This window comes from Ascaphus truei, chromosome 3 (assembly GCF_040206685.1).
Source record: "Ascaphus truei isolate aAscTru1 chromosome 3, aAscTru1.hap1, whole genome shotgun sequence".
Taxonomy (NCBI): domain Eukaryota; kingdom Metazoa; phylum Chordata; class Amphibia; order Anura; family Ascaphidae; genus Ascaphus; species Ascaphus truei.
The window spans coordinates 104,538,766-104,561,645 of NC_134485.1; the positions used below are offsets into that span (position 1 = coordinate 104,538,766).

At 48.6% G+C, this 22,880-nt stretch overlaps 1 protein-coding gene across 2 annotated transcripts in view; it reads left to right on the forward strand.

Moving 5' to 3' along the window:
- Positions 1–18,659: 18,659 nt before the first annotated feature.
- The window catches only part of FAM222B (family with sequence similarity 222 member B), a 101,475-nt gene continuing 97,254 nt past the window's right edge, over positions 18,660–22,880 (forward strand). The window contains exon 1 of one of the 2 annotated variants that reach the window (XM_075589243.1): positions 18,660–18,785. The gene's annotated coding sequence lies outside the window, so the exon portion shown is untranslated. The remainder of the gene's footprint in view (positions 18,786–22,880) is intronic. The other variant, XM_075589245.1, reaches the window with a different exon arrangement.

Consider the following 22,880-nt stretch of genomic DNA (forward strand, 5'->3'; position numbering starts at 1 on the left):
CAGAGCGCTTTCTCAAGGTATACATATCACAACTTTATTAACATATATATAGACACAGAATGACATAACCAGCCAATACTCACAGCTCACATGTGATCCACCCTCTCTGATTGCTAATAATCTTCTGATGTGTATACATCTAATCAGTATATTAAGACACAGGGACGACAGCGACTAACTCCGCCCCCAACTACCAATCCGGAGACATGCATGGTCTGGCAACCCCTAGTAGTGCGCGGTTGCGCAGTAACCAGCTGAGGGAGAGTCCTCCATGCAATGGAGGCCGTGGGGCACGGGGAAAGCGCGTCATCAGATGGCCCTGACTGTATACCTCACTGGGGCTCTAAGTGCGCGCGCAACTGCGCTCTGCAAGACACTAGTCCCTCCCCGCAGTGGGAGCAAACACAGTGAGCTCCGGACCATCGGCGGAGTGCGCTGGCGCAATACCAACCATCGCGTCAGAGGCTCACAGAATACCCCAAGTGCGGTGTGGGAGAATGAAAAGCCAGAGCGCAGAATTGTGCGCAGCACAGAGGGTGAACACATAGTGTGCTGTGAAATACAAACACATAACAATATTAAAATCAATAAACTTAAAATATATATATTAACAAAGAAAACATATTTGTAAACCCCCCCTGTCTTACTCTCTTCTAAATGATGTTAAGTGACCAGAAGGGGTAAATAAAATAAAAACTATTACTTGACATATGTATAGTCAAACCAACATCCTGATTTGTTTAGGGAGCTGATGATGGTGAGTAAATAGAGTGGATATAGAATGCAAGCAAAGAACATGAAATTGGGTGGAGAAACCTAATATAATGTGATGATAAGATGTTATTTGTCTAGAAAGGTTCCCCCATACATATATGCCCATGGTTGCTTAGCACATATATCCACTATATAACCTTAGCTAGTACATCCAGCTGTTGAAACATAACAAAGTGTATAACAAATATACATATAATTGACAGGAAAACATACTCTATCATAGCTTAAAGATCATTTTAAAGCTTATTATACAAGCAAGTACAAAAGATGTGAGAGCAACCAGTTATAGAGGAAAGCAACATATTGAGGAAACATTTTGAGAGAATGACATCCTCAAAAAAGAGCCATATTAGAAGGGCATCATGTTAAAAAATATTAAATAAAAGAATATAAATTGACTTTTGGACCAGGCCAGATTCCCCCCTAGGTCCCAGATAGATCCCCTGAGCCACAGGAGATGTGCTGAGCTGTGTATGCTGTAGGGAAAGGCCTTAGGCTAAGGCCCCGCTCCCTCAGTCAGCGCGCCCGCAATGCAGACAGGCGGCGCGCTGACAGGCAATTGACCGCTACCTGCGGTCTGTAGGTAGCGGGAGCGGCAGCCGGGGGGCGTGGTTTGAGCGAAGGGACCTGCTACTCTCCCCCTCCCTCCACATGCCCTCTGCTGCTCCCGCAAATCCTCCCCCCCCCCCCCCGGATGGCTGCTGCGGGGGGTCGGTCTCCCGGGCTGCAGGAGGCGGTCTGAATCAGCTGTGCATCGGCAGCATCTGGTTACCAGCGCATCACTACGGTCGTATTCATCCTCTCCGTGCTGACACACACACACCTTGTGGAGGAAGCTCTCTGACAGCTCCCGCTCCTGCCCCCGCCGCTGATAGGCTCATCAGCGCACCACGTGACGCGTCACCGCTCGGGATCGCAATTTTCTTGCATCCCCTGGCGGCTGACGCGTCACAGCGCGTAGTGAGCCGTGCAGCGAGGGGGGACTGGGACCGGCTCAGAAGGATACCCCTGCTGGTGAGGAACGCGCACGCGGCCGCGCGTGCCGCCGGACGCAGCGGGACCAAAGCCTTAGATAGGGACCCTTTCCCAATAGTAAGGCAAAGCCAGAGGCATATGCTGCAGGACATTATCCCTGAGGGGGAATTGCGGCCTGTGCCAGTGAGCAAGCCAAGACTTCAAGAGAGAGACTATTTATAGGGGTATCATCCAGCTGGAGGCCCCTCCAGATGCATCAGCCTAAGGATCCACCCAGGAGGGGAGCAGCAGATTCCAGCGCGGATCCACGCCGCTGATCCACGGAGTTCTAACATTTGTCCTGCTCTGGACTGAGGCCAGGGAGGTATTGTTTAAGTGCACCAATGGGCCCCAACACACAGAGGGAAGCGCGCTATCCCACACACACTGGGGGAGGGACTGGCTTGTGGACATTACGAAGATAAGTGCCCAGACACTCCAGTACTTTGGGGATTCCACCTGGGAGGTGTTATTGTGGGACAAGGCCCTGCTGGGTTATGTTATGTTGAATGCTATATGTTCTTATGTGTTCAGTAAATCTTATAGTAATCTGTGTGTAATTATTGTGTGTATTGGTTCCGGTGAGGGGCTCCTCCCACTACGCTGGGATCCCTCACCGGTGGAGGCGCAGCACCGTGAAGATAAGTATACCCCAGGCTCCCAGTGGCGGAGCCTCAGACCTCCTGGTAACCAGACAGGTAGCGGAAGCACCGATAGCCTTCTTGTTAGGGAGTAACAAGGCTACATAGGATTGTTACAGACACAGCCCCTGCCCACATGAGTTTACAGTCTATGTTTATGGTGCCTGAGGCACAGGGAGATAATGTGACTTGCACAAGGTCACAAGGAGGTTATCCTGCTTCAAACTCAGTGTCGTCGTTTACAGAGTGAGGGTCTTTACTCCCCGAGCCGTTCCTTAAGTACAGTATAGCTTTGTACTAGTGGGGCGTCACTAAAATGTGGGTAGAGCTTCATCATTAGTGAAATTCACTGTTACTTGACGTGAACGAAAATCGACATTTGTAATAATATCAATTTTACGTTCAATTAATTTTGGCATTTCTAATAGAGACATTTGCACACAAACTGAAAAGGCAGAAAAGGAAGGATTTGTGAGGGATTTGGGGTCACACGTAGAATGTCCGTTTTCATAGCGTTTTCCTTCTCTCTGGTAACTTCTCAGCTTTTCTGGTAATTAGCTTCATGTCAGCCGAGAACGAGAAGCCCTGCCAGAGTTGGCATAAAACACAGGGGAAGAGACGAGGAAGTGGCTATTACAGTAATCAGGGGCGGCCAACTCCAGTCCTCAAAGGTTGCCAACAGGTCAGGTTTTTAGGATATCCCTGCTTCAGCACAGGCGGCCCAATCAGTGGCTCAGTCTTTGTGCTGAAGCAGGGATATCGTGAAAACCTGACCTGCTGGTGGCCCTTGAGAACTGGAGTTGGCCTCCCCTGGTATAAACATTCCACAGTGTCACGCAGGCGTTATTCAGACTCCGAAGCTTATCTTTACAGACACAAGCAGCCTATTCTGCATCATCTTGTACCCAGAGTAACAATCACATATTACCTGTATATCCTGGGGAAAATCTAAACCTCAATGATTGAGGGATCAATTAGCAGGGACTAGACAAATACTAATTTGCTGAAGTCAGGGCAATGTCCTTTCTTATTGCTTATTCTTGCAGTGTTTAAATCTTTGAAGGACAAGGGTTCTCAAACTTTATCTTACTGCAGACTATTACTAATTACCTTGTATGGTGCTAAACATATCCGGCAGCACATTGCAATGTGGGAGGGAGGACAATAGTGTGAATAGTCATTTGGAGAACATTTTACCTGACGCTTCTGATTTTTTTTTTTTTTTAACAAATATAATTACACAATCACATGTCTCAGACAGGTCTGCAATTCTGTATTTCCCCATTATCTCTTACCATACAGTGCTTCTACTGCAGCAAGGGATTCTGGGTGATAACATACCACTTGTGAGCGCATTCACATGTCTCAGGCCAGGTCCCCGCTAGCTACTGCAGCGCCCGCTGTGGCGGACGCTGCAGGGACTAGATCTGCCCCACAATGGGGCCGGGCCCGCTGCGAGGGGGGGGGGGCGCCGCGCTGCGCAGAGAGAAACTTCTGCTCTCAAGAAAATTGAGACCAGGAGTCACGATGGAGCGCTAGGCCACGCCCCCCAGCGGTTCATCCAATAAGGGCGAACCTGCCGGGTGACGTCACGGCTGCGCCCCCATCACTCCCCCGTCACGCCCCCCCCTGTCTTTCCCCCTGCAGCTCTCTGCAGACCGGGGGACTCTGCTGCACGTGCCGCCTGCCTCGCAGACGCGCGTGCAGCGCAGGCAGCGGGGCCGCAGCCTCAGACAGGTCTGCAACCCTGTCTCTCCCCATTATCTCTTAGCATACAGTGCTTCTACTGCAGCAAGGGATTCTGGGTAATAACATACCACTTGTTAACACATTCACATGTCTCAGACAGGTCTGCAACCCATTATCTCTTGGGCTGAGTACCCAGTGTAGGCTGCGGCGCACACTACGCCGTGTGCGTGCCACACACCACAGCACAGCCATCTATGGGGCAGGCCCCAGTGGCTGTGTGTGTGTGGGCGCGCAAAGCGCTGTGACGTGTACGCTGGCAGGGAAGACATGAATGTTGTCTTCACACGCCGTGATTCCCGGGCAGACAAAAAAAGGTGATTTTGTGGCGCGACGGCCGGGTCACGTGAGCGGTTCAGCCAATGAGGGCAAACCGCTCACGTCACGGGCAGGCCTCCCGGTAGCGGCTGCCCCTCTCCATCCCAAAGGCCTCTGGGGCAGGCGCGCACGATGCCACGTGCCTACTATAGCTGCGGCTTTCTGGGTAATGACATGCAAATGAGCACTCACAGTGTGTATTTTTTGCGTCTGGTCAATTTTAACATGGACCCATACATGGATTTTTTAAAAATATATACATATAACAGGGTATGTCCCATTGTACCTTTCTTTCCCCACAGGGCCGCGACCGGGGGAGAAAGGGTACTGGCGTCCCGGGCCCCTGCGCGGCCAGGCGCCAGTTAGTTAGATACATTTAAAAAAAAAAGTTTTTAAAAAATGGTGGCGATTCCCCCCGCGGTTTCGGCGCGCATCCGCAGGCCCCGCCCCCCCCCCCGCTCCCAACGTGGGACGGAGGGGGAAGTACCAGCTCCTCCTGCGGCCTGTTTCCCACCGCAGCCAGATTCCCGCGCTCCCCCCGAGCCCACCTCCCGTGCCCCCCCCCCACCGAGCCCACCTCCCGCGCCCCCAAGCCCACCTCCCCTCCCGGGCAGCTGCCGGGGGGATATCGGGGGGGCAGGAGGGGAAAGAGTCCGGCGGCAAGCTGCACCCACCCGGTCAAGGTAAGTAACTGTCACCCAGTCACTGTCACCCAGTCAGTCACTGTCACCCAGTCACTGTCACCCAGTCAGTCACTGTCACCCAGTCACTGTCACCCAGTCAGTCACTGTCACCCACCTAGTCACTGTTACCCAGTCACTGTCACCCAGTCACTGTCTCCCACCCACCCAGTCAGTGTCTCCCACCCACCCAGTCAGTGTCTCCCACCCACCCAGTCAGTGTCTCCCACCCACCCAGTCAGTGTCTCCCACCCACCCAGTCAGTGTCTCCCACCCACCCAGTCAGTGTCTCCCACCCACCCAGTCAGTGTCTCCCACTCACCCAGTCAGTGTCTCCCACCCACCCAGCCAGTGTCTCCCACCTACCCAGTCAGTGTCTCCCACTCACCCAGTCACTGTCTCCCACTCACCCAGTCACTGTCTCCCACCCACCCAGTCACTGTCTCCCACCCACCCAGTCAGTGTCTCCCACCCACCCAGTCAGTGTCTCCCACCCACCCAGTCAGTGTCTCCCACCCACCCAGTCAGTGTCTCCCACCCACCCAGTCAGTGTCTCCCACTCACCCAGTCAGTGTCTCCCACCCACCCAGCCAGTGTCTCCCACCTACCCAGTCACTGTCTCCCACTCACCCAGTCACTGTCTCCCACCCACCCAGTCACTGTCTCCCACCCACCCAGTCAGTGTCTCCCACCCACCCAGTCAGTGTCTCCCACCCACCCAGTCAGTGTCTCCCACCCACCCAGTCAGTGTCTCCCACTCACCCAGTCAGTGTCTCCCACTCACCCAGTCAGTGTCTCCCACCCACCCAGTCAGTGTCTCCCACCCACCCAGCCAGTGTCTCCCACCCACCCAGTCAGTGTCTCCCACCCACCCAGTCAGTGTCTCCCACTCACCCAGTCAGTGTCTCCCACTCACCCAGCCAGTGTCTCCCACCCAGTCAGTGTCTCCCACCCACCCAGTCAGTGTCTCCCACTCACCCAGTCAGTGTCTCCCACTCACCCAGCCAGTGTCTCCCACCCACCCAGTCAGTGTCTCCCACCCACCCAGTCAGTGTCTCCCACTCACCCAGTCAGTGTCTCCCACTCACCCAGTCAGTGTCTCCCACTCACCCAGTCAGTGTCTCCCACTCACCCAGTCAGTGTCTCCCACCCACCCAGCCAGTGTCTCCCACTCACCCAGTCAGTGTCTCCCACTCACCCAGTCAGTGTCTCCCACCCACCCAGTCAGTGTCTCCCACTCACCCAGCCAGTGTCTCCCACCCACCCAGTCAGTGTCTCCCACCCACCCAGTCAGTGTCTCCCACCCACCCAGTCACTGTCATCCACCCAGTCACTGTCACCCACCCAGTCACTGTCACCCAGTCAGTGTCTCCCACTCACCCAGTCAGTGTCTCCCACTCACCCAGTCAGTGTCTCCCACTCACCCAGTCAGTGTCTCCCACCCACCCAGTCAGTGTCTCCCACCCACCCAGTCAGTGTCTCCCACCCACCCAGTCAGTGTCTCCCACTCACCCAGTCAGTGTCTCCCACTCACCCAGCCAGTGTCTCCCACCCAGTCACTGTCTCCCACTCACCCAGTCAGTGTCTCCCACTCACCCAGCCAGTGTCTCCCACCCAGTCACTGTCACCCAGTCAGTGTCTTCCACCCACCCAGTCAGTGTCTCCCACTCACCCAGTCAGTGTCTCCCACCCACCCAGTCAGTGTCTCCCACCCACCCAGTCAGTGTCTCCCACTCACCCAGTCACTGTCTCCCACTCACCCAGTCAGTGTCTCCCACTCACCCAGTCAGTGTCTCCCACTCACCCAGTCAGTGTCTCCCACCTACCCAGTCAGTGTCTCCCACTCACCCAGTCAGTGTCTCCCACCCACCCAGTCAGTGTCTCCCACTCACCCAGCCAGTGTCTCCCACCCACCCAGTCAGTGTCTCCCACCCACCCAGTCAGTGTCTCCCACTCACGCAGTCAGTGTCTCCCACTCACCCAGTCAGTGTCTCCCACTCACGCAGTCAGTGTCTCCCACCCACCCAGTCAGTGTCTCCCACCCACCCAGCCAGTGTCTCCCACCCACCCAGTCAGTGTCTCCCACCCACCCAGTCAGTGTCTCCCACTCACCCAGTCAGTGTCTCCCACTCACCCAGCCAGTGTCTCCCACCCACCCAGTCAGTGTCTCCCACCCACCCAGTCAGTGTCTCCCACTCACCCAGTCAGTGTCTCCCACCTACCCAGTCAGTGTCTCCCACTCACCCAGTCACTGTCTCCCACTCACCCAGTCACTGTCTCCCACCCACCCAGTCACTGTCTCCCACCCACCCAGTCAGTGTCTCCCACCCACCCAGTCAGTGTCTCCCACCCACCCAGTCAGTGTCTCCCACCCACCCAGTCAGTGTCTCCCACCCACCCAGTCAGTGTCTCCCACCCACCCAGTCACTGTCATCCACCCAGTCACTGTCACCCACCCAGTCACTGTCACCCAGTCAGTGTCTCCCACTCACCCAGTCAGTGTCTCCCACTCACCCAGTCAGTGTCTCCCACCCACCCAGTCAGTGTCTCCCACCCACCCAGTCAGTGTCTCCCACCCACCCAGTCAGTGTCTCCCACTCACCCAGTCAGTGTCTCCCACTCACCCAGCCAGTGTCTCCCACCCAGTCACTGTCTCCCACTCACCCAGTCAGTGTCTCCCACTCACCCAGCCAGTGTCTCCCACCCAGTCACTGTCACCCAGTCAGTGTCTTCCACCCACCCAGTCAGTGTCTCCCACTCACCCAGTCAGTGTCTCCCACCCACCCAGTCAGTGTCTCCCACCCACCCAGTCAGTGTCTCCCACTCACCCAGTCACTGTCTCCCACTCACCCAGTCAGTGTCTCCCACTCACCCAGTCAGTGTCTCCCACTCACCCAGTCAGTGTCTCCCACCTACCCAGTCAGTGTCTCCCACTCACCCAGTCAGTGTCTCCCACCCACCCAGTCAGTGTCTCCCACTCACCCAGCCAGTGTCTCCCACCCACCCAGTCAGTGTCTCCCACCCACCCAGTCAGTGTCTCCCACTCACGCAGTCAGTGTCTCCCACTCACCCAGTCAGTGTCTCCCACTCACGCAGTCAGTGTCTCCCACTCACCCAGTCAGTGTTTCCCACCCACCCAGTCAGTGTCTCCCACTCACGCAGTCAGTGTCTCCCACTCACCCAGTCAGTGTCTCCCACCCACCCAGTCACTGTCATCCACCCACCCAGTCACCGTCATTCACCCACCCACCGTCATTCACCCACCCACCGTAATTCACCTACCCACCGTCATTCACCCACTATCATTCACCCACCCACAGTCAACATTGACCCACCCACCATCATTCACCCACCCACTGTCATTCACCCACCCACCCACTGTCATTCACCCACCCACCCACTGTCATTCACCCACCCACCGTCATTCACCCACCCACCGTCAATCAACCATCATTCACCCACCCACCATCATTCACTCACCCACCCACCGTCATTCACCCAACTGTCATTCTACGGTCATTCACCCACCCAGTCAGCCACCCAGTCAGCCACCCAGGCAGGCAGTAACATGTCTTTTGTTGAAAATATAAAAATAAATAGGTTGCATTGTAATGTGTTTTTCCGTATGACAATAAGAAAACAGTTAAGTAAAAGTTGCGCACTAAAAGATATTTTTTCGTGGTAGGTGCGCTATGGGTCCGGGGGTGGGGGGGGGGCCCTGCTCCTTTCATTTGTCCCGGGCCCCATGATTTCTGTTGGCGGCCCTGTTTCCCCACATAGTATATCTGCTATGTAAGTCCTTTTAAGTTCCAGGCAGTAACAGGTTAATCTATGGGCCAGTGACCCCCCTTCTACTATTCTAGAAAGTGAAGGAGGAGAGGTGGTGACTCATAGCCTGTGTACAGCCCCTTGGAGGTGGGTACAGTCCATGAGGCCGCCCCTTCCAGAGCTTTCCTAGGAGGAGCACCAAAGTTAGAGGAGTCTGCCTCTGCTCCCCGTCAAGAGAGGAAGTGCTGTCAGCCTCTCCCATCGCGAGGATGAGCTGGCCCACTCTAGGCCCAGGAGGCCTAGAGAACACCAATATTCAAGGCCCCACACTACCGGGGCAGCACCATCTAGAAGTCCTGGGACTTTAGAGAGACCATGCTGCTATGATGAACTGCTGCAAGTATACACCACAATAAATCCTGTTCAACTATACCTTTGCCTGGTGTCAATTCCTGGGCCTTAGTGGCAAGGAGTGCAATGTTGGGGGCTGACACCCATACACCCTGGGTTCCATCACAGCTGGAGGGGCTGAAACACCAAGAGAAGAAGAACACAGAGATCCACTTAAGCCTGTCCTGTCCGTCTCATTACCACCTAAGCAGACGACTCAGTACCCCTGCAGCCTAAAGGTATAGCACCACACACCTGGTAATGCGTGCAGATCCCCAGTACTGGTCCCTATATGAGATTGGGGGGGGGGGCAGTGTGACATACATATACATGTTATATTCACTCCCCCAAATCCTTCCCATTTCCTAACATCTTCTCTGCTGGAAGGGCCAGCAACATATTATTTTGAAATGCCTTGCTGTACCTTCTAGCACCTAATGGGTTATTAGATGGTGATGTCTGTTCAAGCCTCACTCATTACAAGCATTAGTGACTTCCTCAAGTTAATGGAGTCTTTATGAGTCAGCATAATTATTACTATTATCATATATTTACACGTGCAAACATATTTTTGCAGTACAATAGGGTTGGAGGACCAAATCAATAAATTACCCAGCATTAACACTGTCACAGTAGGTATAGAGGGTCCTGCCCCACGGAGCTCACACTCTACAAGGAAGGGTAAGTGGGAACATAAGGCACAGGAGGATAAGAAGGTTGTGTGATTGCTGTGTGTTATGTGAAGGAGTTGGCGTTGAGGAGGAAGTAAGGGGGATTCGGTGGAGGTAGAGCTGTGAGAGCAGGGGAATGAGTGAAGATGGAAAGGCTTTATTATATATCTGAAATATCACACCAAGACCAATAACAGCACAAGGTGAACATCAGCAACGTCAGCTAACGGCTGACACCCTTTGGCAGCTGCCTTGGCTGCGACTCTGGTGTTCTTTCTAAGGCCGCACGTATAGTGCCCGCGACGGGACGGGTGACGTCACCCGTCACCGCTAGCGAAAGTTATATTTCGCTTGCGGCGGCGGCACGGGCGTACTGGCATTTGATTGGTTCAGGGGCTGTCACATGAGGCGACAGCCCTTGAAAAATCAAATATTGCCAGCTAGCAAAATTCGCTATGCTCCGTCGCATTGTTGCCGTCGCGCGCACTATAAGCGCACGTGGCGGCGGCAATGCATTTGTTTTTGGGCGACGTCGCGTCGCCTGTCGCAGGCACTATACGCACGGCCTAAGAGAGTCTGAGAAGGCAGCTGAACAACGAATAGTTCTTTTTTAAAAAAACTAAATGATCAGGAACCCCCAAATCTCACTCACTTAGGTCCTTGGATCTTCACAGCGGTGAGTTCGATAGACATTGTACTAATATGAAAGAAAAATGAAGCAGTTCTATGCAGACATCTTTTAACCATGTGTTTGTCATCATAACTCTGTGCCTGGGACACACTTGAAAACGAGAGGTAACTCTCAATGTATCACGTCCTGGTACAACAGTTTATAAATAAATAAATGTAGGCTGGTTACTTATGACCAGAATAAATAATATCCTTGTTTTTCTTATGTTGTGAACACAGCGCCGCACAGAACATTTCCCAGGCACTATGAAGAGCTTGGTGCCCGGGGCACCGGGAAATAAAGTGACTTCTCATGGTCACATGGAGCTGACACTGGGATCTAAAGCAGATGCACCCACGTGAAGAGCAGTCACATGACCACTGAGCTAACACATGGATTGTTCCCAGGAGAGTGCAGGTGAAAAACTCTGGTTACGCGCTCCAGCAATGTTTCATGGTAAAGCTTGGAGGGCAATATTACTTAACGCAGCAACACATGTGAAATCTTGTTTTTTTTCTCAAAATAAATCAGTTCTGTAGTATTAGATCAGGGGAGCGCAATCTTTGTTCCCAGCGCCCCCCTGCTGGCTTTCCCCCTCTTCTCACCATGTTAGGGTTAATATCTTTAAATGTACAAGTTACCAGTGTGTGGTCGAACCAAGTCATTGCGCTGATCTTTGTGCCATTTACTGCTGGGATTAGTGAACTTTCAATAAAAAAAGAATCGATTCTCGAGAATGCAAAATGTGGCGCTGAATTAAGGTATAATCCCTCTCCTTAGGGTGCTGTAGCCTCCAAATATCCCATAGTGCTATATATTGTATGCATCTTGCCAAATCTGTATCTTTTGAGTCTTGTGTGCCGAGTCTTATCTAATTTTATATCATATCCTGCATTAAAATCTGATGCCATAATTATTTTTCTTTCAGCTAATTTTGATAATCTAGGTATAACCCTTTTCATAAAAATGTGCCTGTTTCCCATTTGGAGCATAAATATTAGCAAAGGTGATACAGCTCAACCCCGTTATGACGCAATCCGTTACAACGCAAATCCGCTTATAACGCAATGTGATTCTTTGGACCTCAAGCACAGCGTAAGGCTGCGTCCATGGTTCCTGATTGTGTGCTGAGGCGCGTGGAGGCTGAGGGAAAGCGGGTGCTTTCCCTGGCCTTAGACGGCGCGCCGTCCGGTGGCGTGTCAGGGGCGTGTCGGGGGGCGGGCCAGTGACGTCACAGAGCTGGTTCGCTCTCTTTGGGCGAACCGCTCACGTGACCAGCCCTGCGCTCCGGCGAGCGCCAAATCTAAATTTTGTATAAGACCTACGCTTCCGCACGCTTGCGTAGGCGAGCCCCTACTAAAGCCGCTCTCATTGCGGCTGTAGGGGCTCACTGGTAAGCACCAGCACGCCTCAGCACGGGTCAGCGCATAAGCGCTGACCATGCCCGACGCCTTATAAGGGGGTTGAGCTGTAGTTTTGTTTCCGAGTTTGCCCATGAGGAACAAAAAACGACCTTCTTTCTCGGAGTCACTTTCCTCCAGGGCAAATGGTACCGACCTTCTCACCAGTATAGCTACTCCTCTTTTCTTCACATGTGCGGATGTGAAGAACACCGAAGAGAAGACTTTGTCGACAAAATCTGGGTTGATCCCGTTTCCTGAAATGAGTCTCCTGTACAAAAACGACATCCAACAATTGCTTATTCAAATCCTGTAAAGCTAGTTTTCTTTTTCTGGGATTGTTTAGCCCTTTAACATTCAAAGTACCTCATTTTAGCTTGTTAAAACCAAACCGTGTTTCCTAGACATTTTTTGTTGCTTTGTATGTGTAACACATGTATCCCCCCCTTCCCTTCCCCCCCGATCTCATGTATGGACCTTTGTGGGAGAACTACACATATTAACAGGTGTGGTGCGTTACCTGTCAGGTTCCCCAGGAGGCCTGAGCCTCCGCTGATGGGAACCTGGGGTGTATCCTGGAACGATCTAAACAATAACAGCGCCTCCACCTGTGCAGGATTCTAAGTGTAGAATAACCCCTGACACAGGACCCACATACACAGTAACCACATACACAGTGTATAGGTAAAAGAGTTTACTGTATGCATATAAAGAGCATAACAACAATAACTGTCCCTATCCTAGGGGTGTCCCTGTAGCAGCCACAATCTGAGGGTGAGTAGGGCCTAGCTGGGACCTATGGGGAGACTTCTGGCCTAGTGCAGAGGCTATTTGCCTCCCTGCACATATACACCCCCCCCTCTCTGTGTCCCAGCTCCTACTGATTCACTATCCTCAGAGCGCCAAAAGTATCTCTTTCTCAGGGGAAGCTATAAGCCCTATTGGCTCCCTGGCGTCAGGTGGTATCTCTGCCTCTAAGCATACTGAGACTTGTAATCCCTTGCAGAGCTCTTTTGTATTAGGGCCGCGTGCGCAATCCTTTCTGCGAATGCGCGACAATGTAACGGCCGCCTAGGGCTGCCGCTAGCGTGGGGAGGGCGGGGAAGAACAGAAAAAGAAAGAACAACAACACATATACAACAAGATATACATACAATTATTAAACTAAACTACCCCTGTAGGTGTTCCGGAGATTAAAGGACAACAATTTAGCCCTCAGGGGCTACAGAAGGGTAAGGGGATACTTCTGAGGGCGGGGGTTCCCTTTACCCTTTTTTAGACAAAGAATTAATGGGGGGGGGGTAATTCCTGTGGGTTCCCTAATCCTAGGGATTAGAGGGGTGGGGAAGACAAGGGGAAACAGGATGGGGGTCCCAAATATTAACTCAAATACAACCAAAAAAAAAAAGAAAAACTTTTTAGGGGCTTCCAGAGCTCACAAGTCCCTTTCCTCTCCGGAACAGGGTGTTGGAGTGATCCGCAGCTGGGGGCCGACTTCCATGTCGCTCCACACGGAGGCCAACGAGCCTCCCTCGACTCCCGGGCGGGAGTGGTGTCAAGGTCCTCTGTCGGACCAGTTGTATAGTCTTTTTCCACAGTCCTTGTTTAAATTGTTCTGTTTGCCAAAACCTTTGGTTATAGTACGATGGACATTCACCAGATGATTTTGGAATTCCTGCTCGATCTTCTTGATCTTTGTGTTTGCTTCCTCTCTGCGACTTCGTCTGACTCTATATGGGTGCGCGTGCAGATCCGCGAACGAGTTGGTGATTTTGCTCTTTGTTTTAGTCCCAGTTTAATTAGTGCTCTTTCTCCTTCCTCTGGAGTCTTCCCCACTAATGTTGATCCGTTGTGCCAAATTACAATCTTGCATGGGAAGCCCCACTTATACTTAATTTGGTGGTCTCTCAATTTCTTTGTGACTGCTTGCAGTTTCTTTCTTCTGAGCAGAGTGCAGGGGGCGAGATCACTGAATATTTGGATCTGATGACATGCGAAATCTATCCATGGTTTTGACCTGGAGGCTTGCATAATGGCTTCTTTCACTGTGTATAAATCAGCCCGCAGTATGACATCTCTCATCTTATTGGGATCAGATTGTTTAGGTCCTAGAGCCCTGTGCACCTTGTCTATTAGCAATTTCTCTTCCAAAATATCCGGGAGTATGGTCTCAAACAGTTTTGTCACAAAGTCTTCCAGCGCCTCCGGCAGTACAGTCTCTGGGATATTCCTCAATCTCAGATTATTTTGTCTGGCACAATTTTCTGTATCTTCCAGCGCTTCCATCAGAGTGTTTTATTTGTGGTTTTAAAGCTACTATTTCATGATCAGTGACATTTTGGGCTGAAATCAGTTTATCTGCAGCCCTCTCCAGACAGTCATTTCTTTCTCCCAGTCCATGCAAATCTCGTTTTAGTTCAGACACTACCTTGTTCATTTCTATTTGCATTTTCTGTACCATACTTTTTAATAGGTTATCTAGATTTGAGCTGCGCCCCCCTTGCCTGCTCCCCCCCTTGCTCAAGCCCCCCTTACCTCTTTTGCGCTCTTCCCCGAGTCACATCATATGTCCCCACGGCGTCATTTGATGCCGCGTTGCCATGGCGATGCGTCACACCAAGCCTCCGAATCCCGGTAAGGGAAGTTGTAGAGGCTTCTCGCGATCCCCCGGCATTTAATTTAAATGCCTTGGGGAAGAGTGCGGGGCTCGGCAACCACCCGTGCCCCCCCACAAAAATCTCCCCCCCCAGTTTGCGCACCCCAGATCTAGGTCACCTTTGGTAGTAGGTCTGGAACGGTCATCAATTCCTCCTGCTGCTCCTGCTTCAGCTTCTGCCCACAAGGGTGGTCTTAAAATCAAATAACGTATTATAATGCAAATACAAAATCAAATATAATAAATTATATACGTGTAATAAGTGTTGATTGTCCACTTAATTACGAAGTCCTGCAGCCAGGTGTTCCCTAGGATTATCCAAATCCTATCACAAAAGTCTTCGCAAAAATTATCCTCCTCTGCGCTGGACTTCACTCCGTGCTCAGTGCAGGTGTATAAGATTTTTTTTTTTAAAAACAGTGTATAATAACACATAGTGCAATAAATAATTAAGTAATAATCCCAGAAGAACAGGGCATTACTGGCCAATAATGTCCTGGCTGGAAGAGTTGAAGGCCCGAGGCAAAGCCGACCACACTGTTTTTTTAATTTTTTTTCTTATACACCTGCACTGAGCACGGAGTGAAATCCAGTGCCGAGTAGGACAATTTTTGCAAAGACTTTTGTGATAGGATTTGGATAATCCTAGGGAACACCTGGCTGGAGGACTTCGTAATTAAGTGGACAATCAGCACTTATTGCACGTACAGGCAGTCCTCGTTTTACAACGCTTCGCTTTACAACGAATGGCTTATCCAACGCTATGCAATGCATACCTATATTCATTTTTACAACGCCAAAACGGCTTATCCAACGCTCTTACGACGCTTTGCAACGTTGTTTATGTGTATGTATATATATATACACACATACACAACGTTGCAAAGCGTCGTAAGAGCATATATATAATATTATATTATACTATATAATATTATATTATACTATATAATATATTATTTATTATGTTATATTATATATATAATACAGTATAGACACTATATAATTTATGTGTGTGCTGCGTATCTTATTGCCTGCGTAAAATATTTGGTGTATTTTAGTGTTAAAAATGCCTTCAGGAACGGAACCTTTCATTTAAACAGTGTTCCTATGGGAAAACGTGTTTCGCTTTACAACGTTTCGCTATCCAACGCCATTTTGAGTAACGCATTGTGTCGGATAACCGAGGACTGCCTGTATATAATTTATTATATTTGATTTTGTATTTGCATTATAATACGTTATTTGTAAACATATAATTTATATATTATATGCAAAAAATTGTGAGTTATAGCGCAAAAGTTGTTATTTAACTAGCTGTTCATTTAATCAATTAACCATGTATTTGTCATCATAACTCTGTGCCCAGGACATACTTGAAAACAAGAGGTAACTTTCAATGTATTACTTCCTGGTAAAACATTTTATAAATAAAAAGTACCAGCCTGTTATGTTATACTGTGACTGACAAACCCACTCCCATGATCACTGTAACGTATGCTCACCACAAACAGGACTTAGACCGCGGGGCTAAGGTGGGGATAAAGATAACCGCCGGCCTACAACCACGAGGCCAGGTCCGGATTGCCGAGTCAGGGTCGTGTAGCGGGTTCAGGGTAGGAGTTTGGGTAGGTCGAGGTACTTGCCGTAGTCAGGGGTTGGAGAGAGAAGAGTAGTCGTAATCCGTAGCCGTGGTCGAGGAGAGAGCGGGAGTCCAGTGACGAGCCGAGATTCAGGGGTACGAGAAGACAGAAGTCCGGGCACAAGCTGGGGTCACAACAAAGAGAACAAGACAAGGCAATGGCACAGCACAGCAGCGAGCAGCTTGTAGCAAGCACGATCCATAAACAGCAGCTTATGCTCAGCAATAAGCAGAGGGCTGACTGGGTATTTAAGGGAGCAGGAACCAATGGGAAGGTAGCAGGGAGTGAGAAGATGAAACGTAGGCTGTGAGCTGATAGGCGGAACCTGAATGAGTACCAGCTGAGAAGCAGCTGAGATTGATCCTGTCATTAACTGCAGTGCGGCGTGCAGGTGGGATGTGGCGTGCGGCGGCTGCGTTGCCAGTGAGACTGTCCCCAGAGGTTGCGTCACAGGAGCGAGGACCCGAAACGTCCCTACCAGGGATCCGCTTGCCGGCAGCACGGCGTGTGTACGCAGACGGAGGTCCGCGCGCCTCTTTCATGACGACGCGTCCGGGGGCGGAGCCTAGCCCCGATCCTGACAATCACTCTGTTATGTTCTGTGTGCATCTTGGCAATAAACGTCCCACACTACTATTTCTCGGAGGGCGTAGCTATTCCTACTAGCACATAAATATGGGAGTCATTGTATATACTGTGAAGCAGCCGTTCATGCTGGTTTCGGACTAAAATCCTCATTGACGTTTCTTTGGAGTATATAGAATAAGGCCCTAGATCTGTATTTTTGACCAATCCCTATAGTTATTATAAATACAAAACATGTATTATACCGAAATAGTCAAGTATACTGGTCAGTATTACTATGTTAACATATGCACTTTAAGACAAGAACACTTCTATGTGTATATATATATAAAAACAACAAGTGAATCAGGGCTAAATAAAATATTTAGGTGAATGCGACTAAAGTTTCACAATTAAATTACTAATGGTGGCAAGAGTGGTCAGGAAAATGAACTTAAGTAGGGTGACCAGACGTCCTGGTTTTTAGGCCTCTGTCCCGACTTTTTGGGACAGTATTCTGGTTTTCTATCGTCGCCGGCCGCTTCTGCACATGCGCAATTGGTGCTTGCCAGCTGTGCATATGCGACCGGCAAGCTTCGATTGCGCATGCGTGGTCGGTAAGTGCCAGTTGCGCATGCGCATAAGCGACCAGCAAGCGCTCATCGCGCATGCGTAGTCGGTGCTCTCCGTTCGTGAGTGCGCAGTCACGAGCGCGACTACACATACATGACATTTGTCCTGATTTTTGCAGGGACAAATATGGTCACCTTAAAGTTAAGCAACGGCATCATCAAAGGATGGGGTTAACAGTGGACAGCCAGCTGCTACAAATGGACTACCAATCCAAAACTGCTAGATGAAAAAAAAAAAAAAAGGGGGAGTAGAAGCGCTTCCTCCAAATATACTCACATTTATTGATAATAGATTAATATAATACTAATTGCACAGGGCTGGAATGGGCACATTCACAAAATTACTAAAATCCTGACTCCAAGTGATGATTAAAAAAATAAATATATATAACATCGCCGGAAGAAGAGATCAGTGTATCTCGAAAGCTCGCACAAATAAAAGCATTTCGTTAGCCACAGAACGGTATCATCTATTTATTTTTTTATTATATATATATATCAACTGTAAATATTCCTGTATGTTCATTTGCATGTCTTAGACAGGTCTGCAACCCTGTATTTTACCATTATCACCCAGCATACAGCACTTCCACTGCAGCATGGGATTCTGGGAAATGACATGCAAATGGACACAAAGTGTCACCTTTTATCTCAAGCTCCTATTACAGAGCAACCCTTAAGCCAATGTATGCTGCTTTAAACACAGCTTTTAAGCAAAGGCTGGGGTAAGATGCAAAGCCAGTAAACCCACTCACAGACATGTTTCAACCTTGATGGGTTTCATCAATGTGAGGTTGGCTGCTGGCTCTGCTATACTATATAAATAAAACAAACAATGAAGTCCTTCAGAGAGCTGGGGATCCCCTCTCCTCTTGAACAGTTAAACAGCAGCTACTATTACGGAGCCAGTTTTTATTAGGTACTGAAGCACATGTAGCACCTGCTGAATGATACATTATCATGATAGGACATGTATCCACAGTGGGCATCTGGACGTAGGCCTAAAATCAGGCAACGCGCAGGGCAGCCCTACTCTTCGCCTGAGGACCCCCCTTCCCCCCGCGTGGCGGCGCGCGTGCGCGGTGGTTCCCGGATGTCGAGGCTCTAGCTCAGCCCTGTCGGTTAAACGGTCACTTGGTGACTGGAGAGGGGAGGAGGAGGAAGCAGGGGAGGTGTCAGAGGGAGCCGGTCCCGGGGAGACATGACTTCCTGCCTGCGACAGTGAGTACTGGACAAGGGAAGGGGATTGCAGGAGGGTTATCGGACCACACCCCCTTCTTGGTCCACTGCAGAAGTTGGGTGACCGTTGGGTGACGGAGGCCTGCAACACCTTACTGCCCTTTGGCAGCGAACGGGTTAATCCCAGTGAGGCCTCTTAAAGAGACAAATAAGACAGATCATCTCTCGAGATATACAGTATACACAATAGATATCTATATATCATATTAAAATATATTTTATTTATATATATATTTATTTTATTGTGTGTGTGTGTGTGTGTGTGTGTGACTGATGTCCAGGCCGCATACATGACAAGGTGTACAGGCTCCTGTCAGGGAGGGACTGTCTTTATCTTCCATAGATCCGCATTGGGGGAGAGGGACATTTTATCTGGGAGAGGGTAGGCAGATAATACATTAATAATACACTTTGGGACTCTGTATCCGTGGGTCTGTGTGGCAGGGAGGCTTGGGGTGTCTGAAGCAATAAATCCAAGGACAGACAGTTTAATATTCATTTTTTTTTTAATTATATGCTGTTCAAAGAGCGTATTACACATTGCTGTGCATGGGATATAGATGTTGTTTTACAGTATGTTTTACAGTATCTCAGATGTCATGCTTTGCAATGTATTATGAGTATCTGTTTTGTTACAGATTTTCATTTAAATGTTGTAACGCTCAATTACATAAACATATCTTATTGGGCTGAAGGAATGGCTCGGTGACTAAAGACCTATAACAATGACAGGACTGAGCGGGAATCGGAGGAGCCTGGTTCAATTCCTTGTGACCTTGGGCAAGTCACACTACCCCCCTGTGCCTCAGGCAACAAAACATAGATTGTAAGCTCATCAGGGGCTGTGTCTGTAACAATTCTATGTGCTGCTCACTGCGCGCTATACTGTAAATGTGAAGCGCTTTGAGTCCAACTGGGAGAATTATTATTTACTAAGAAAGTTACTTATACCTACACTGTTAAAAAAATAAGTCAGCCTCTGTGTATATACACTACTGTTACAGTAAGGCAATTTTATGAAAGATATTTACACACAATACATGTATGCCTCGTTTTACATTTATCAAAATAAACTCCCAATATTTTCCCCCAAAAATTAGCCCTTTTTTTTTTAATACCTGTTTTTTTGTTTTTGTAATAAACACATTAATTCCTGAAAGGGGGTGGGGGGGGGGGGGGAGAGAACGAAAAAAGTACCCTGATTAAAAGTCACTTGGCAGTTCTGGGGTTAAATCTGTGTTGGGCAATGTAGTCGTGACTGGGTTATTGACATAAGGCATACACCAACTTGCTGCATCTCTAAAGATTGGCTAACTCAGGTCCAAAACCTAGAATTGGACATTAGGTTGCAACATTTTTGCTGCGACCAAGCCTGTGTTTGATTGCCGAGGGACTCTTCACCGCAGCCGCTTCGCAACTGAACCCTCAGAAACCGTTCATTTTACCAATAAGCTAAGTTAATTTAGTGGATAGGAGTTTTTAGGGTAAGGGGCTAAGTGTTAGTATTAGGGGTTATGATTAGGGTAAGGTTTAACTTGGTGGCAAAACGGCCAGTGGAACCTTGTGAAATATGTAGCACTCAGTAAGATTAACACATAAATCCATGAGTTATTTTGAATAAACTGACTTTTTTTTCTTGCACAACTCGAAATCTGCAAATGTCAAAGTTGCATCTAAGGCCGTGCGTATAGTGTCCGGGACGGGTGACGTCACCCGTCGCCGCTAGCGAAAGTTATATTTCGCTTTGGGGCGGCGTTGCGGTCTTACTAGCATTTGATTGATTCACGGGCTGTCACATGAGGCGACAGCCCTTGAAAAATCAAATATTGCCAGCTTCCAAATTTCGCGATGCGACGTTGCTCCGTCGCCTTGTCGCTGTTGCGCTTACTATAAGCGCACGCGGCGGCAATGCATTTGTTTTTGGGCGCCGTCGCGGGTACTATACGCACGGCCTAAGAAGGAAACAGGAAATGTGTAGAGTCCAAAGGAATAAAGGGGCAGCAGTTTGACATTTTTGTGATTTTTGGTTGTCCCACCATTGGGACAGTGGGGCAGTTAAAATGTGTAGTTCATTACCCATGGAGACTGTGGTGGCAGATACAAAAAAAAGTTGGATGTCTTTTTAGAAAGGAAAGGTATACAGGGATATACCAAATAAGAAAACATGAGAAGGATGTTGATCCAGGGAGTAATCTGATTGCCATTATTGGAGTTGGGAAGGAATTTTTTTTTTCCCTTATGAGATATCATTGGATATTTCACTGGGGTTTTTTGTTAGCCTTCCTCTGGATCAATGTACTGTAAATACAAATATAGGCTATATCTGTGGCACATTGTGGTACATTTAGCATGGGTTGAATTTGGACTTTTTATTATATATATATATATATATATATATATATATATATATATATATATATATATATATATTTATATTTATTTTTTTAATTTATTTGGTGCTATACGTCTGTATGGGATGGTCATCCAAGCAGACTGGAAGCAGTGAGGCTTGTAATTTAAAAGCTATTGTAAACCTTTAGTTGAATACTGTACTTCTAGGCCACCCAATCCAAAAATGACTCCCATACATCTTGTAACTGCTGACGACCAGCTTAGTGAGATCTGGGCATTCTGCATTAAAGAGAAATTCAATCTGCAGTGTGGAAATGAACATGTTGTCAGCATTGTATATGAATAGAGCTTCGTTAGCGTATTACAAATGTATGCCATTCTCTGCAGGGAATGTTTAAATGTGCCTATGGAAATTGTGTTGAAATAGCTAACTTGTCCACTATTTTATGGTCTCGGAATCTTTTTGTTTCCAGTAAAAGTGAAGAAAAACTGGAGATGGTTGGAGTTTTGCCCAGATTTAAATTCGCTGCGAATTTGCACGTTACGTGAGAATCCACAAATGAAAGGATAAGTCTCAAACAGGCACAGTTGCGTTTCCCTCCTCCCCACCACTAAAAATTTGCTAACAGATTCGGATTTTTTAAGTCTGAATCCTCAAACTAATTTCAATGTATAACAAGCCCCCACCCCTCTACTAAAGGTCTCTTCCTGCCTACCCACACACTAACACAGCCACACACTAACCCATGGTACTGCCCAATCCGCACGTGGTTCGGATTTTGATGGAAATTGTGCGTATCACATTTTGACCCATTCGGCCATCTCTAAGCAAAGCTTCCAGTAAGCTGCATTTTCAGAAGAAGGGTGTTTGAGAGCACTGCAGATTTAGTGTAGACAGTGAACCCCCCCATACAGTTTTTAGTTTGAATTTTACTAAACAAAAACACTGAACTGGTTCTAAATCAACATCCATGACAAGGGTGACAATCTTTTAATCCTTTTTATATTTAAAGAAAAACTGTTTGGTTTCCAATTTAATAATGCACATTAAGCCTTTTGCCTCTGAAGGGGCCAGCATCACATTACTGCGCAATCAGGTTGGCGTCATATTCTTTACGGGGTGGTCACGGGAAGTCACTCAGGGCAGGACTAGGTGACCAGTCTCTATGGAATAAACAAAGGAATACATTTGTCTGTGCTTTAACCCAAGGCATATATTAAAAATGAGATGCTTGTAAAGTATGTATTTTTAAAATAAAGCCGGAGATTGACATCTCAATGTTGGCAGATCCTACAACAACCCTGTTTTTTTCCAATTTGTCACGGTTAGTGGAGGAGCATGTGACAGTCGTGTTACTGTAATGTGCTTTATCATTGGAAATGTGAGGCTTTGTCTGTTCCCTTTGTGATGACATTTGCAATTTTATGGCAAAAATGGGATTTGTTCCAGATTGTGTATTATTCTGGCTGGAGTTAAGGCAGACTACACCCTTTTTAAACGCATGCTTCATTTCATCACTGGATACAGCCATTTGATTTGTGATATCATTGACCATTGTATCAAGGGGGCTTTCTGAATTTCATTACTAATATGCCTGTTGCCGTGCAAACCTGGTGTTTTACCCTGTGATAATGAGGAAAATACATGTTTTTGTGCTGGAAGTAAAAAAGACAAAAAAAAACCCCCAGACATAATAGTAATGAATTTCAGTGTACTTCAGCCTT